Raw genomic sequence first — 13884 nt, 5'->3', positions numbered from 1 at the left:
AATAAACTTCACCAAGTACTTGAGTTCAGGAGTTGGCTAGGATGCTGAGATGTTAGTTACTTTGTTCGTAACTTGCTCATAAAAACAAACCGTACACTGAGTATACACTCAGTGGTATTTCTATAAACTAATGCTTAGAACAATAATAAGCCATGTATATGTATTGTAATTCAAAACTTTTATTTTCATAATCTTAATAGCTTAATCTCTTGCTTTCATCTTATAGCTCTTAAATGTAATTAAGCAACTCTTTATATATATTTCATATCATTTGATACCTTTCAACAATCATATAACAGTCACAGTCACAGTCACATAATCAATAGTAGTCAGTCTTCAGTACTTTCATTTACCCCTATTAACATAACTTGGAACTAAAATTAAATGATTTGAGGTCTTGATATTATCAGTTGAAGGTAAAGGAGAGTGATGTACCGAAGACAGAATTCCGTATATGGTATGGACATTAGGAATTTTTGGTAATGCCATTTGGGTTAACAAATGCTCCGGCTACTTTTAGGGATCTTATGAACTGAATTTTCCAACCGTACTTGGATTAGTTTGTAGTGGTTTTTATTGATGATATCTTGGTATACTCAAAGTCTGAGACTGAACATGAACAGCATCTCCGAATTGTTTTATAGACACTACGAGAAAAGTAATTGTATGGGAAATTAAATAAAGTTGAATTTTGGCTATCGGAGGTTGTGTTTCTTGGTCATGTAGTATCAGCAGATGGGATTAGAGTAGATCCGAAGAAGATTGAAGCCATACTTCAGTGGAAAGTTCCCAGAAATGAGGTTGGAGCCATACTTCAGTGGAAGGTTCCCAGAAATATGTCAGAGGTACGTAGTTTCCTTGGGTTGGCCGGATATTATCGAAGGTTTGTGATGGATTTTCAAAGATAGCTTTACCGATGACGAAGCTACTGCAAAAGAATGTCTCATTTGTATGGAATGATCAGTGTCAGCAAAGTTTTGAAACATTGAAACAAATGTTAACAGAGGCACCAGTGTTGACCTTGCAGAATCGGCAAAAGATTTCGTTGTGTACAGTGATGCTTCCTTAAATGGTCTCGGGTGTGTACTGATGCAAAATGGAAAGGTAATTGCTTATGCTTCATGGCAATTGAAATCGCATGACCGCAATTATCCGACACATGATCTAGAATTAGCAGCTGTGATATTTGCCTTGAAGATTTGGAGACATTATTTATACGGCGAAAAGTATTATATTTACACTGATCATAAAAGTCTCATGTATCTTCTGTCACAGAAAGAGTTGAATTTGAGACAACATCAGTGGATAGAACTTTTAAAAGATTATGATTGTGTCGTTGATTATCATCCGAGTAAAGCTAATGTTGTAGCTGATGCACTGAGTAGAAAGACTACAGTTGAACTGAGAACAATGCTTGCACGGCTTAGTATCACGGATGATGGAGGTCTTTTGGAAGAATTGAGAGTAAAACCGATAATGTTTAATCAAATCAGATCAGCACAATTGACAGATGATAAATTAATGAATAAAAGAGAGATGGTATAGAACGGTACAGTAGGGAATTTTAGTATTGATGAAAATGATTGTCTAAGATATCAGAATCGACTCTGTATCCCAACTACTTCTGAAATAAAGGAATTGATTCTTCGAGAAGCTCATAATTGTCAGTTTACATTACATCCCAGAGGAACAAAAATGTATCATGATTTACGGGAACTGTATTGGTGGCCGGGTATGAAGAAAGATATAGTGGAATATGTGGCTAAATGTTTAATATGTTAGCGAGTTAAAGCTGAACATTAGGTTTCGACCGGATTACTTCAACCTATTAATATTCTTGAATGGAAATAGGACAGCATCACAATAGACTTTGTAATAGGGTTACCGTTATCAATAAGCAAGAAAAATTCTATTTGGGTAATTGTTGATCGACTCACAAAGTTAGCTCATTTTATAGTAGTCAGAATGGATTGGTCACTTCAAAAATTGGTAGAAACTTATATTCAAGAAATTGTGAGAATACATGGTATTCCTGTATCGATAATTTTTTATCAAGATCCACGGTTTACATCGAGGTTCTAGAAACAGTTGCATGAGTCTCTCGATACTCGACTTCATTTTAGTACAACTTTTTATCCACAGACTGATGGACAGTCAGAACAGTCATTCAGATTTTAAAAGACATGCTCTGAGCTTGTATCATTGATTTTGAATCAGGTTGGGAACGTTATTTACCATTAGCTGAATTTGTATATAATAATAATTACTAATCAAGTATTCAAATGGCACCGTATAAAGCTTTGTATGGTCAGAGATGCCGATCATTAGTGTGTTGGATGAAACTGAATGAAAGAAAAATGGTTGGTCCAGAATTGATCCAAGAAACATAAAGTACTATTAAAAAGATTTGAGAAAGATTGAAAGCAGCTTTTGACAGGAAAAAATTGTACGTAGATCTGAAACGACGGGACATTGAATTATCAGTTGGAGACAAAGTATTTCTTAAAGTCTCTCTTTGGAAGAAAATCTTAAGATTTGGTCGGAAGGGTAAATTGAGTCCACGATACATTGGACCTTATGAGATTATAGAAAGAATTGGATTGTTGGCATATCGTTTAGCTCTACCTCCTGAACTACAGAAGATTCATGATGTTTTCTATGTTTCTATGTTAAGAAGATACCGATCAAATCCATCTCATGTGATTTCAACTGAAGATATAGAGATTCAACCTGATTTGTCATATGAAGAAGAACCGGTTAAGATACTGGCACGTGAAGTAAAGGAATTACATAATAAACGAGTTCCTTTAGTAAAAGTATTGTGGAGAATTCATAATATTGAAGAAGCAACGTGGGAACCATAAGATACAATGAGACCACAATACCCCCATCCCTTTTCACGTAAATTTCGAGGATGAAATTTATTAAGGGGGAGAATTGTAACGACCCAAATTTTAAAGTCATCGAAAAAGTGAGTTTTCGAGTCTTCGATTTTGAACATTAGATTCGTAAATATTTTTTAAAAATATTTACGAAGTTAAGTGAGAGATTAATTGGATTTTGAATATTGAAACAAATGTTAACAGAGGCACCAGTGTTGACTTTTCCAGAATCGTGAAAACATTTTGTTGTGTACAGTGATGCTTCCATAAATGGTCTCAGGTGTTTACTGTATTTATTCTTGTTTTACGTGTAAGTGTACTATAATGACCGGTAATACTCCGTAATCCTATTCCGGTGAAGGGACGAGGTTAGAGGTGTTACATAATGAGTCGAATACGAATCGTTGCTAGTAGTTTGCTTCTCCTGTAGACGTTATGGCCACATGTGAGATCTCTGTCCCTAAAATGAATCAGTGACATACGATGACAAGGTTAAAGTTACAACTAATATGGTCTTACTTGTGAAAGAGAAATCAGTGAAGTCGTTGGAATCATTCAGGCCTTGGATGCTCATAGAGCGTAAATCTCGCTATAACTCAGGAGCAAATGGAAGTCTGTTTGAAATATCCCAACTAAAGAGGGGGTTGGATCTCAATTTACTACCCTTTTGTCTTTAAGGGAAGATAAAGCCATGAATGAAGGTATGATTGTGGATTTTTCAGGTGTAAAATTTAAGAAATGAGAGTTTCTAAAAAATAGGGAAAGGGATACTATTATAGGGATTCTACTTAAAACTAGGAAGTCGACTGATCAAGGGAAGCCTTCCTCAAGAAAAAAGTGCAATTCAATTGTTAATGAACCTGGGCTCAATGGAGTGGGCGATACGGAGAAGAGCAACGGGCCTGGGCTAGAAGTTAATGGTAGCCAACTAAAGGCAATCAACGAACAAATATGTATGAATTTTGACCTAATTGGAATTAATTTTAATTCTATTTTTTAAAACTCATATCAACATATGCAAGTTAATGTAGTGGTGGGCCTAACCCCAATGGAAAATTCCATGGAATTAACGTGAAGGGAACAATTCTTGCAGCTCCTTCGAATCCATCAAGGGTAGATGCTTCAATTACCTAGCTAGACACGAGGGAGGTTGTGACCCATTCAGGCATTAGTACACATCTAAATCCAACACTTGAAGGTACGTCAGAGTCATTGGTTAATATTAACTCTAGTGTTCTTAATTCTAGAAAGCATTCATTTGTGACATTCAAGGAAAATGACATTCCTAAATCTTTTAAGCCAATGACAAATGGTATTTTGGTTGATGGTGGTAACTGTCCTGTAGACTTTATAGGGCGGGTCTCGGGGGGTAAAGGTGTTTTTAATTGAGGTGGCAATTAATTAACAAAATTATTCAGAATCGTAGAGGCCATTTTAAAAATTCTTGTAATGCAAGGGTCTTTCAAATTTAATCAGCTCTATGGTGAAGCTTATCAGTTCCCAAATCGAAAATTATCCAAAAATGGAGTCAAAGAATTGTGATGAGAGACGTAGAGCTGACTCCTGATCAACACGGTTAAAAAATGTATGTTTTATTTTTCCTTTATTCTAATAAATTGAACCATATTTTCCTAGAATTGTTAGGGATTTACTAGTAGCAAGTTTCCACGTATTTTCTCTAAGTATAATAGGGAATTCAAGCCTGATATTGTGGGTCTTTTTGAAATGAGAGTAAGTGGTGTTAAAGCTAATAAGATTATATCTAGACTCAGATTTTAATTTTCTTATCGCATGGAGGTTATTGGTTTCTCTTGGGGTATTCGGGTCGGATGGAATGAGTCGATTTGTGTTGAGATTATTCGGACCAATCCCTAATTTGTATTAATCTAGGTTTTTAATAGTGCTTTTCATGGGCATGCTTTTATTTATTTCGTATATAGAAGTCCTGATAGTAAAAAACAAAGGCACCTTTGAGATGAACTAAAGAAAACCATCCTGAGCATTGAGTTTCCTTGGATGGCAATAGGAGATTTTAATGCTATTCTTTCACCTAGTGAAAAGAAAGGTGGTTGTAGCAACGGGAGAAGATTTCCTTTTTTTGGGGATTTTATGGAGTCGGCAGAGTTAAATGATGTGGGTTTTAGAGGCTCTCCCTTTATGTGGTACAAAGGTGGAGTCTTTGAGCGTCTCGATAGAGCTATGGGTAACGATGTTTGGGTTGCTTCTTTTCCAAATTGTGCAGTGACCCATCTTCCAAGACTCAAATATTTTTTATTAGGCTTTGTTTTCGCACTCCTTAGGGATGGCCCTTTCGCTTTTCTAGTAGGTTGGATTGAACACCCAGAGTTTGCCAAATTTGTTCAAGACAGGTGGAGTTTTAATGGTAGTTTGTTGTCTCACTTTCTCATTTTATAGATCATCTCAAAAGCTGGAGCAGGGATGTTTATGGTTATACCGAGCTTCATAAAAAAGATTAATTCAGAAACTCACCAGCATTCAAAAGGCTCAATATCATTCTCACTTTGACTACTTATTATAGCTAGAAATGGAAATTCGAGAGGAATTGGATAATGTTCTCCATAAGGAGCTTCTCTGGAAGTAAAAGGTGAGATGTTACTAGCTTATTTTAAGTGATTTGAATACTATTTTTTTCCTAGATGCACTTTTTAAAGAAGGAAACAAAATTGGATCATGGCTTTGAAGAACGATATGGGAGAGTGGACCTTTAATGAGGAGGATTTACAACATGAGGTGCTTTGATTTTTTAAAAACTTATATAGAAAGGATTTGGGATTGATGAGGAGTTTACCTTCTAGTTCGTTCCTAGACCTTAAGGAAGAGAAAATTTAGCTTGGAATAAACTAGTCTCTAATGAGGACATAAGATCTAATTTGTTTGATATGGGATCTCTAAAAGCTCCGGGTAGCGACGGTTTTCATGCCCTTTTCTTTTAGAGTCAATGAGACCGTGTTGGTGCTTTTGTTTGCGCTTAGGTTAAGAAAATTTTCATAGGGGAGTGTATTGACCTGGAATTTAAAAATGTTTTAGTTGTTTTCATCCTAGAAGTACAGAATCCAGAGAGTTTTTCTCATTTTCACCCTGTAAGTCTGTGTTCGGTTCTATACAAGTTGGTTATGAAAGTTATTGCTAATCGATTTAAAGTGATATTTTTTAGGATTATTGGGCAAGAGCAGGTTGGGTTTTTGCAAGAAGAAACACCATGAACAATATTATTATTGCACAAGAAGTGATTCACTCCATGAAAATCAAACAGATGAATAAAAATGGTTGACTGTTAAGATTGATCTTGAGAAGGTTTATGACTGAGTACGTTGGGAATTCATTGATGCATCCTTTCAGATAGCAGGTATTCTAAATTTGGTTCGAAATATTATTATGTCTTCCATTATTAACTCTACCATGCAGATCTTATGGAATGAAACTCCAACACAGAAGTTTCAACCAGTTAGAGGTGTACATCAATGATGTCTTTTATGTCCTTATTTATTTATCCTGTGTATGAAATCACTTAGACATACCATCCTCACTGACATCAACTCTGAGCAATGGGTTCTTATTTGTCTTTCTCACTCAAGTCCCTCTCATTCTCATCTTTTCTTTGTTGATGATTTGATTCTATTTGTTGAAGTAGAGAAGAGGCAAGCTAAGGTTCTAAAAGAAGTGTTGGACAGTTTTGTGACTATTCTGGGCACAGGATTAATGCTGTCACATCCCAAAAAATCAAGTTAGTAGAAATTCAATTAATGAATCGAGAATGGTCACGTCTAAATTATTTTAGATGACCTTAGCACATTTGATAATAAATAAATATCAATTATAGTGATTGAGTAGTGGTGGAGCTATCCTTGATGATCTGAGTTCGAATCCTTTCCCTCTCATTAATTTCTATTTGGTGCAAATTCATTTTAAACCCTTAGCAAAGGTTACCTCATGCTTTTAAATATTTTCTATTAAAATGATAACAAGCAAGTGGTCAAGTGGTTAAGAGCTTAATTAGTTTGTTAAAGGACCTATGTTCAATTCTTCAAACTCCCAAATTTTTATTTAATTTTTTTTGACAACTTTAACTAGTGTGAACACTCTTTGCTGTCCAACCTAGTTACCATGCATAGGAAAAGATTCTTTTCTTATGTGTGAGTCAACTTTCCCTAAATAAGCCCCATTTTCACTCTTATGACCCATTTTTTTCTCTTTTTTCCCTTCAACATACCATTATCTTTACCCTTACCTTTTATTATGTTCGTTGAACCTAGATAAGATGAAAAACACTCTTGTACCATCTTTTCATTCTTTTCTTTTTCATTTGCATTCCCCTCCTTTGCTCCTCTGTTTTCTCCCCTCCTCCCCCATTATTTTGATTTTGGCTTCCTTTTCTCCACCGTTAGAAATCACATTCGCAAAATGTCTTTAAGTCTTGTTTTAAGTAAAACCAAAATTTAGTTGATACCGTTTAGCTTTAGAAAAAAGCTCAAGTATTAAGAGTGCATTAGGAAAATATCGTAATTCAATTAAAACATTGCAGCTGAAAAATTTCTATATCTAAAACTCATTTGTCATTATGAAAACATTGATTAACATATATCTCGTAAAATATCAGTTTCGTGAGTAGATTGTGTCGTATAATGGAAACTTAAGTATTGAATTTTTGAAAATATTGTTATTGAGCTTTTTATTATTTTATATAAAATCTGTAACACCCCTTACCCATATTTAACGCCGTAACAAGGTACGAGGTATTACTGTACTTAAACACAAACAAACATTCAAAACTAAGACATGAATTTCCACCTAAATTTAAAATTTTTTGCACACATTTAAATCGTCCCTAATATGGGCCTACGAGGCCCAAAACATACATTGGAAGTGGTTCAGGATATGTCAGTGTTGGCAAGCCGTGTGGTCACACATGCCTGTGTCCCTAACCCATGTAACTCTCTGTTTATGACGTCATCAACATTTAAAGTCACACGGCCAAGCCACAAGCCAGTGTGCTTAGGCTGTGTGGGTGATTTAATTTTCATAATTTTTCAGAAAATAGGTGCAGACTTCACACGCCTTGGGCACACGCCCATGTCCCTGGGCTGTGTCCTTCACACGGCCCAGACACACGGCCGAGACACATGGCTGTGTCTCTGCCCGTGTGGCCAATTCGAAGTTAAAATTCAACATGTAGGGGACACACGGCCTAAACACACGCCCATGCGTCTACCCGTGTGGAAACAAATAAGGCTATTTACCAAGCTATTTCCACCCTTACTTGCACCAACCTACACAACAACAAGAAACACAAATCCAAGTATATATATACAACCAATTCAGCCACAACCAAGTCATCCACACATCAATTACATGCTATTTTCTATCACATACAACATCTCATACTTATTATCTTAAACCATGCAAAATCCACATTTATGATAAGCATTTTCATATTCATATTTACTTAACCAATATTATCCAATTTCAATGGTCATTTACAAAATGAATCATCAACCATTATAAGGCAACACATTTAGCCGAATCGAATATGACACATAACAAAATGACCAAGTCCCTATACATGTCATAACTCAAAATAATGTAATCATAAGTACCCAAAATGATAATTTGATAGTGTGAATGGATCTCCAATCGTCTTAGATCCCTGAGCTGGCTTGGTGACACTATAAGACAAGGGAAAAAGAAAAAGGAGTAAGCTTTAAAGCTTAGTAAGTTCCTATGCAAATAATAGGCATCATACACACTTTAGCATAAATTTAACATGAAGTAAATTAATAGAAATATCATTGTAAAATTTCATAATCAAACTTAACATTGATGTTATTAAAACCTTAACATCATAACTTACTCAATCATACCACACTGAGGGTTCATCACATATCAAGCTCATTAAGCATGGGTTTTAAGTACATACCTGTACCAACTTGCAACTTACCATAATCTTTCACAACATACCATAGTCTTTCACAACTTAAACATTGCTATTAAGTTTCCCGTTGAACCACTTGGAATACTAAAGGATACTTGGGATATCTCACACACATAGTACCATACCAATTCCATATCCCAGCTATGGTCTTACATGGGACCTCATATCGACGCCAATAGCCCAACTATGGTCTTACACGAAGTCTCATATCGATGCCATATCCCAGATATGGTCTTACACGTAATCTTAATTAACCCTAATGTCATGACATTTGTATCCTAACTATTCCTGAGGTTCAACCGAGATTTTCTTGCTTGTTGAACTTTGTCGAATTCATTCAAAGAGAAAATCTCAATTCATACAAGAATAACACAATTAAAGCATAAATAATAATGCATTATTTACATATGAACTTACCTCGGTACAAAAATAATAGAAAATGATCTAATCATCAAACACCTTATTCTTTCCCCGATCAGCCCACATTTTTATCAAATTAGATTTTTACTACCCATGTTACATATTTTTACAAATAGGTCCTTTTTATACATTTCACTAAAAATCACTTAGTAAAAGTTGTTTATCACACCTTAAACTTACAATATCTTCCATCAAAAATCAAAATACATGCATGTCACATATGGGTAAATTTTTAAACATGAACCCTACTTTAAAAAAATGGTAGAAATAGAAAGATCGAGTGATAACAACTTCAAAAACGTAAAGAGCATTAAAAAGCTCAGATGTACTTACAATCAAGCTTGAAAGTTGAAGAAAACCCTACTATGGTGTCTCCAAATTTTCGGCCAAGGGTTGGAGAAGGTGGACAAATTTTGGCTTTATTTGCCAAACTTTAAAATTTTATCTCATCATGTCCATTTTTGTCCACTAACTTAACAAATGGTCTAATTATCATATAAGGACCTCTAATTTAAAATCTCATAGCAATTGGACACCTTTAACATGTAGAACTCAGCTTTTCCACTTTTTTACAATTTAGTCCTTTTTACTAAATTGAGTGCCCAAACGTCAAAATTTTCGAACAAAATTTTCACAAAATCATTCCGTGAAACTGTGGACCATAAAAACCTAATAAAATTAAATTTTTTAAGTCAAATTTGTGGTCCCAAAATTGCTGTTCCGACTAGCCCCAAAATCGGGCTGTTACAACTCTCTTATTTAGGGATTTTCGTCCGTGAAATTCTTACTAGAAAATAGGTTTGGGTATTGTCTTCTCATAGTCTCCTCAGGTTCCCACGTAGCCTCTTCAAAACCATGTCTTTGCCACAAAACCTTCACTAGGGTTATACTTTTATTTCTCATCTGTTTAACTTCTCGAGCTAAGATCTTAATCGGTTCTTCACGTTACGTCATATCTGGTCAGATCTCAAACTCTAATGGAGAAATCACATGTGAAGGATTGGAATGATATCGTCTCAACAGCGACACATGGAACACATTATGAATTCTTTCCAACTCATCAGTAAAGCTAATCGATATGCCACTGGCCCTATTCTTTCAATAATCTCGTACGGCCCAATGAAACGTCGACTCAACTTGTCTTTACGATCGAATCTAAGAATCTTCTTCCACAAAAATACTTTCAAAAAATACTTTATCCCTAACTTGAAACTCAATCTCTTTTCTTTTCAAATCCGCATATGACTTTTGTTGGTCTGAAACTGCTTACAAGCAATCACGAATTACCTTTACTTTTTCTTCGATTTCCATAACCAAGTCAACCCCGTGAATCTATTTCTCATTAAGCTTGATCCAATACAAAGGCATTCAGCACTTGCAGCCATAGAATTCCTTATGAGGTGCCTTATTTATACTCGACTGATGACTGTTGTTATAGGTAAATTTGACCAATGGTAGATATATTTCCCAACTACCCTCGAATTCTAGAGCACTGCATCGAAGTATATCTTCAGGTATCTTAATTACCCTTTCAGATTGACCGTCAGTCTGTGGATGAAATGCAGTACTAAAATTCAATTTCATATCCAAGGCTTCTTGCAACTTTTTGTAAAACCTTGAAGTAAACCTCAGATCTCTATCCGAAATAATAGAAATAGGTACCTAGTGCAATCTCACAATCTCAGCAATGTACAATTTAGCTAAGTTATCAAGTGAGTAATTAGTACGCATCGGTATAAAATGAGTCGATTTTGTCAATCTATCAACCATAACCCATACGACATCTTTCTTTTTCGGAGTTAAAGGCAATCCCGTTACAAGATCCATCGTGATTCTATCCCATTTCCACTCGGGTGCCATCACTCACTGAAGTAAACCCGAAGGTACTTGGCGTTCGGCTTTCACTTGTTGACAAATCAAACATCTCGAAACAAACTCTGAAATATCTTGTTTTATGCCCGACCACCAATACATTTTCTTCAAATCATTATGCTTTTTTTGTATTACTCGGATGCACAGATAAACTATTATGTGCTTCACAAAGAATTTTTTGAATAGTTTCATCATTTTTTGGTACACAAACTCTACCTCGAAACATCAAACAATCATAAGGTCCAACATGAAAATCTGAATCACTAACCGATTCACAATGAACTCTCTTAGCTTACAAATTACTGTTACATTTCTTAGCTTCACAAATTTGCTGAAGAAATAAAGCTCTAGCTCTGAACTTGGCTAGGATCAAACCATTATCGGACAAACTTAACCTCATGTTCATTACTCTCAAGTAAAATAAGGTCTGCTACTCAAGGCATCTGCGACTACATTCGCTTTACCCGGGTGATAATCAATCACCAGTTCATTATCTTTCAACAATTCGAGCCATCTTCTTTACCTTAAGTTCAAGTCCTTCTGAGTCATCATATACTTTAAACTCTTATGGTCGTTAAAAACATGACACTTCTCACCGTACAAATGATGTCTCCAAATCTTTAAAGGAAACACAATAGCGGCTACTTCCAAATCATGCGTTAGATAATTCTTCACATGTGGCTTCAACTGTCTCGAGGCATAAGCTGTCACTTTGCCCTCTTTCATCAACACACATCCTAATCCATCCAGTGACGCGTCGCTATAAATCACAATCTTCTTTCCCGGTTCAGGTTGTACTAAAACTGGTGCCTCGATCAATAAAGCATTCAATTTCTCAAAACTTTGCTGACATTTTTCAAACCATTAAAACTTGAAATCTTTTTGCAACAATCTCGTCATAGGAGTGGCAATTATCGAAAATCTTTTAACAAATCGTCAGTAATAACTGGCTAAGCTGAGAAAGCTTCTAACTTCGGACACATATCTCGGCAGTTTCCAATCAACAATTGCTGAAATTTTACTTGGATCAACCCTAATACCATCACCTGAGACAATATGGCCAAAAAATCCCACTTTTCAGAGCCAAAACTCACTTTTACTGAACTTAGCATATGTAACAGCCCGATTTTAGGGCTAGTCAGAATAGTAGTTTCGAGACCACGAATTCGATGTAGAAAAATCTATTTTATTATATTTTTATGGTCTATAATTTTATGGAGATATTTTGTGAAAATCTCATTCAAAATTTTGATGTTTGGGCACTTAATTTAGTTAAAAGGACTAAATCGTAAAAAGTGTAAAAGTTGAGTTCTACTTGTTAAAGGTGTCCAATTGCTATGATAATTTAAATTAGAGGTCCTTAGTTGGTAATTAGACCATTAGATAAGTTAGTGGAGAAAAATGGGCATGAATAGGTAAAATTTCAAAGTTATGCATTAAGGGCATTTTGTTCATTTGGTAAATAAAAGAATAAAAAGGGAAAATAAAGTCAAATTTGTGTCTATCTTCTCCTACCTTGGTTAAAATTCTCATGCTCACCATAGCTCAAAGATGACAAAGTGTGCAACTATGTTATGAGTTGGTACAGGTATGTATGTAACACTCATGAGTATGCACTTTAGCATGGGATGAACTCCTGGTAAGAATGCTAATGAGTAAACTAAGCCCAAGATACTTGATGATAGTTATGCTAATTTATGTTGAGTAGTTATATGATTAATGTATGATTTATGTTGCTTATTATTTGCATGCAAACTTATTAAGCTTTAAAAGCTTACTCCCATTTTCTTTCTATTCTTTATAGTGTCGCCAAGCTAGCTTAGAGATCAAGGAACGCCAGAGCTCAATTCATACTATCAAACGATTATTTTGGGTATACTTGTTTCAATATTTTGAGTATGGCATGTATAGGGACTTTTTGTTACTTGTCATATTGGTTTAGCCAAATGTGTTGCCATTGTAATGGTTAATGATTCATTTTATATATGGCTATTGGAAGTTGGCTAATATTATTCTAGTTGGTCATTGGTATATTTATGTAATGATGCTTATCATGAAGATGAATTTGGCATGAAAGAAAAAAAAAGTATGTGATGTTTATGCATGATAGATGTTAGTATGTGCAAATAATGTACTGATATCTTGTTTATGGTTGATTTGGTTGTATGTATATGCTTGGATTGGTGTTTCTTGTTGTGGTGTAGGTTAGTGCAAGTAAGGGTGGCAAAATGTCTTAGTAAATAGCCTCATTTTGTCCACACAAGTAGAGACACAGCCTTATGTCTCAGCCGTGTGAATGACACGGCCCAAGGCATGGGCGTGTGTCCAGGGCATGTGAAATATGCACTTATTTTATGAAAATTATGAAAATTAAATCATCCACACGGCCTAAGTACATGGGCGTGTGTGACTACACGGCCTACGCACACGGGCGTATCCCAAGCCACACGGGCTTGTGACCCTATTTTGATGAAAAATTTTCTAAGGGTAGTAGAATTTTCTAAAGTTCTCGGTTTAGTCTCGAACCACCTCCAATGCATGTTTAGTCTCGTTTAAGGGACGGAATAAATGTTTTCAAAAAGTTTTAAATTTGAGTGGAAATTCATGTAATGATTTTAAATGTTTATTTGAGTATAAGTCCGATAATGCCTCGTACCCAATTTTGACGTCGAATATAGGTAAGGGGTGTTACATTTAGTGGTATCAAAGCTACGGTTTAGTCAGTTCTCAGACCAACGTAGCGTGTGTACGAGTCTAGCT

This window comes from Gossypium hirsutum, chromosome A11 (genome assembly GCF_007990345.1).
Source record: "Gossypium hirsutum isolate 1008001.06 chromosome A11, Gossypium_hirsutum_v2.1, whole genome shotgun sequence".
NCBI lineage: Eukaryota > Viridiplantae > Streptophyta > Magnoliopsida > Malvales > Malvaceae > Gossypium > Gossypium hirsutum.
Note: the sequence above shows the minus strand (reverse complement) of the source record.